Below are 4,522 nucleotides of genomic sequence, written 5' to 3' on the forward strand. Positions count from 1 at the left end.
GCTGCCAGTTGTGTTTCGGTGAAATAAAACGATGTCTCTGGGCTAAACTATTTTAAAAACATCTTTATTTATGCGATAAGATCCTATAAACCTAAAAGGTATCTACAGATCGAGTTAGATTAAGAAAATAACATTGAAGGGTTGCTTGGAGTCCAACTTTTGGAATATGTCCACATGCATTCTTAGCTGATGATTGGCACTGGCATTTTTTCAGTTTCATGCAGATTTTAATTAATTTTTACACAAATAACTGACAACAGCTGTTGCAACTTATTACCGAATCAAAATAAAAACGATGCGAAAACGATTTCTAACTTGTTCGAACTCACTCGGAATTGAGAACACCACTACAATAATGAGTCGGAATGTGTGTCGTTTTACTTTTCAAGTCGAGTCGAAATGCAGAACAGGGCTGATAGAGAAAGAAATTTTGGCTTAAGTGCCCTATTGTGCGCTGTTTACATTTTTTGTGCACGCAGTGTCGGTTAAGTCTTTTTCTCCAAATATGGACTATTTGCATACAAAGGTAAATACATATTTTTGTGGTAGATAAAGATTTTGAGTCAAAAGGATAAAAATATAATAAATGTATATGGGGTTAAAATACTTGGTTGTTGCAGAGCTTAACTAAAGGCGCACTCGTTCCATACAGCGACACCGATTCTTCTGAAGAGTTAGTTGACCTTCGTTTCTTATGTTAGGTTAGGTTGATGTGGCAGTCGGTCCAATGACTAACTCACTTAGACCTTGGAGGTCAATTGTGATACCACTGTGAAACACGGGAACCTCAGTGATTATTCTGCACATAACCATTTTGAAGCTCTTATGTAGCGTAGGATTGGTTTTATTCCTACGCCGGATAGTCCCATGAAAGAGCTGAAAAAGTGCCTACTTAGAAAGCCCGCTCTGCTCTTAGCTAAAGCTGGGCAGCTACAGAAGAAGTGCTCAACTGTTTCTTCTTCATCTCTGCAACTTCTGCAATATTCATGGGAGAATATTCCTAATCTCGAAGCGCGCTCACCAAATAGCCAATGACCGGTTACACAAGCCATGACCATCGAAATATCCTCCCTTGAGAGACTGAGCAGCTCTTCGGTTTTTTTCCTATCAATTTGCGGCCATAGTATTCTAGTTGTTGTACAAGTACCCTCGCCTAACCACGACCAATTGGCCTCGTGAATTATGTTATTTCTACGCCTTAATTTGCAGCTTGCCATGACCCGATTTCACACAGTGGAACATTGGTACCTGCCCCGTGCTCCAGCCATCAAATGATTGTAGACCGGTCTACCCAGGACCTCCTTTCCTCACACTGCCTCCTGCGTCGCTCGTATTAGGACCAGCCCCGTCGCTTAAGCCCCTCTGCCCCCTAACAATGGCGGTCTGACCCCTGCCTTGCTCGAGGCTGAAGCCGAAGTCGAAGCCAACCCTGTCAGTTTTTTGATGGACCGTAATCCTTATTGATTCTTTTTTTTTTGGAAATTTCACTCATAATTTTGGTCCCACGAATATCGGACAAAGGAGGTCTGCTTGCACAGAGGTTCGGGTGCAAAAATAGAGCTAGATAAAACCGGTGGTCGCCAGGTATCCGGAGCACTCAGTTCGAGACTGGGCTAGTTATTAATCTGGGTCCCCTCCCCAGCCAGGCTAAACATCAGCACGGGTCGTCTAACACCTTGTTCCAACCCAGAGCCTTTTTCGAGAGGTTTGGTCCTTCTTTACCTCCATAGGCCACGATTAAAAACCATTTCCATTGAGGAGCGTTGGCAAATGACACTGATTTCTGATTTTTACTGGACACCGTTCTGACATCTGAGGGTTCAGCCGGGGGATTTTCGCGTCAAATGACTCCAATAAGACAAAAAAGGTGTTTTTCTTTTATATCTCTTTTGGGTAATCCGCCGCAATTGCGTGCTGTAGCCTTTTTTTGTGACGGCAAAAAGGGCGTAAGCGACAAAATCACCTGTTTCATTAAAGATGGACAAATAAAACCACCAGTATAATATACCTAATATCAATATTAACTTTTTCATTAATCTACACGTTAGTATCTACAGTAATTGCTGTGTAAATAAGAAAAAAACGCCTACTGAAAAATTTACTTTTTGTCGCTTACGCCTTTTTGGCGGTTAGGGCTCGATATTATCTATTGTGGAACGATTTTCCGTCATCGCTTGTCAAATTCGGTTATGAGACAAAGTGATTTCGGCGTTGTGTCATCTTCAGTGTCATATTTCGTTCTCGAATGACGGAAAATCGTTCCACAATACATTATGCTCCCATACTGTCGGAAACACATACAAAGAAAATTATAAATAATCAGCTAACTATGGAGTCTGTATGAAATAAAACTATCTATCTAGTTATACATAAGTATGTATGTGGAGGTATGTAACTAACTAATTAAAATATTTTTAGTTCGCTTTTCAAGAAGTACACTGGTGTATAACTTGGTGTAATTTTGTGAATTTTGGTACAATTAATCAGATTTGTACCAAAATTCGTAAATTTACACCAAGTTATACACCAGAGTGCTACTTGAGTTGTTGCCTCGAAACATTAACGAGAAGCTTATTTAGATGAAGTTGTTTCTCTAAAATACGTTAGTGGTTTCCGGGATTAGGTCACGCACAAATTGGGGCATTGAGTTTAGCAAATAAGTAAGCAATTATTTAATCAATTTTACACAGGTAATTTTTAGCAACACAAAACCGACTTCAATTCTCATATAAAAAAAAAATATGTATATATATATTTCATGATCCAATGATCAGATATAAACCAGATTAGTATGTGACAACCTCTTAGACACTACCTTTCCGATGCAAGTTATGCGGTAATATGCATAAAAAAATTAAATATAAATATATACATTCCGACGAACTGATAACCTCCTCCTTTTTTTGTAGGTCGGTTTAAAAGGAAATAAACAAAATTCAAATGGATCTTAATAAATTATCAAATTAAAGGGACCTAGATTACTCCTTTTTGGTTGTTTTGGACCTAAATTAATTGATTTAATAATCTTTAGATAATATAACTTTGCTGCCTGCATTTCAAAAGAGGCACAACTAAAAATTTGATATTTTTGAAATTATGCGCTAAGAATGTACACAGAGCTTTTTATTTACCTTTCAGTAAAATCTGGAGCAAACTTTTGTTATAATCATTTTAAAAACCTAAGATAACGTCTCCTTTGGCCATATCATTAGCATGTGCTAAAAAATAGTTTTTTGCATTTTCTGACAAACGTGTCATTTTGAGTTGTGCCCCTTTTGAGGACGGTGTGCGGTATGTATATCTAGGTGCAGTGCTTTTATTCAAGAACTGAGCTTATATCTTCTCTTCAAGGCCCTTTTAGTCATATTTCGACGGACATTAGCTTAATTGCATTTACACTTTAACCCACACAGCCCCATTTCTACAAAAATCCATTATTCCAGCAACCTAGACAAAATATTTCAGGAGGACGAGGAGGTTCGAACCTGATAACGCTTCTAGATGTGGTTGTATTTCTAATCTGACAAACAGCGAATACTAAAGCTTATTCCCTCCGTTTAATCGAGTGACAGTACGTACCTCTAACCTCCCGACTACGGCGGTCGCTATTGACTCGATTCTTCTCCTTCCTTATTTGCGCTGTAACCACCTAAGCGATTAAACTATAGACCTTTTTTAATTTGAAATAAAATGCTTAAAACCGAACTGGAAATCGCCATCTTTATTGTTACCCGAAATAAAATTATCAGACCTTTACTTTTTAAAAATAATTTCATTCAAATGTTGGCCGCGACTACGCTGTAGGTGGTCCATTCGGAAGAACCAACTTTCAATTACCCTTTCCAGCATTGCGCGAATTAAGCGAGTAATGTTGGCTTCCAAGTTTTGAATCGTATCTGGCTTATCGACGAAGGCTTCTGACTTCACATATACCCAAGAAAAGTAATTCAGAGGCGTGATATCGCATGATAACTCGTCAAAGCCAATTTCAGAGAATAAAAAGGTCGTTATCATGGTGCGGTGTCAGATATCTTTCTTTCGGTTGATAAAAAAGGTGCATACATCCAGTTCAGTTTTAAGTGCTTTATTAAAAATAAAAAACAAAACAAGGTCTAGATGAAACACCCTATATAATGCATGATGCAGTACAGCTACGCAATGGACCGAATGAAGATAATATAGTAGTTTAAAGGTGCCCACTGTCAGGAGAATGGCTGGATTCAATGGAAATTACCTTAGCTGAGAGCAAAACTGAACCTATTCTTGTGACAGGCAGAAAAAAACACGAATATTTGACTTCTAAAGTTAAATGAGTCGCTACATTCCTCAAGTCGGTGTCACTGTATGACGCGGAAGTTTGGGAAAATACCCTCGACACACCCGACGAAGTTCGTCACAAAACGGAATTATTTGGCGTGGCGTAATACTTCCCAACGAAATTATTTATGTAGAGAAGCTCTTCCTCTACAACGTAGTATTTTCATATTTTTGTTTAACTCATTTAAACTAGAAAAAATAGATC

The 4,522-nt window shown here is 38.4% G+C and overlaps 1 protein-coding gene across 2 annotated transcripts in view; it reads left to right on the forward strand.

Annotated features, from left to right (window-relative positions):
* LOC118746234 (ecdysone-induced protein 74EF-like) overlaps positions 1–4,522 on the forward strand; it is a 392,873-nt gene that overhangs the window by 352,870 nt on the left and 35,481 nt on the right. The gene's annotated exons all lie outside the window — the stretch shown is intronic.

Source organism: Rhagoletis pomonella, unplaced genomic scaffold (genome assembly GCF_013731165.1).
Source record: "Rhagoletis pomonella isolate Grant_MI unplaced genomic scaffold, Rhpom_1.0 Rhpom_scaffold_00010, whole genome shotgun sequence".
Lineage (NCBI taxonomy): Eukaryota > Metazoa > Arthropoda > Insecta > Diptera > Tephritidae > Rhagoletis > Rhagoletis pomonella.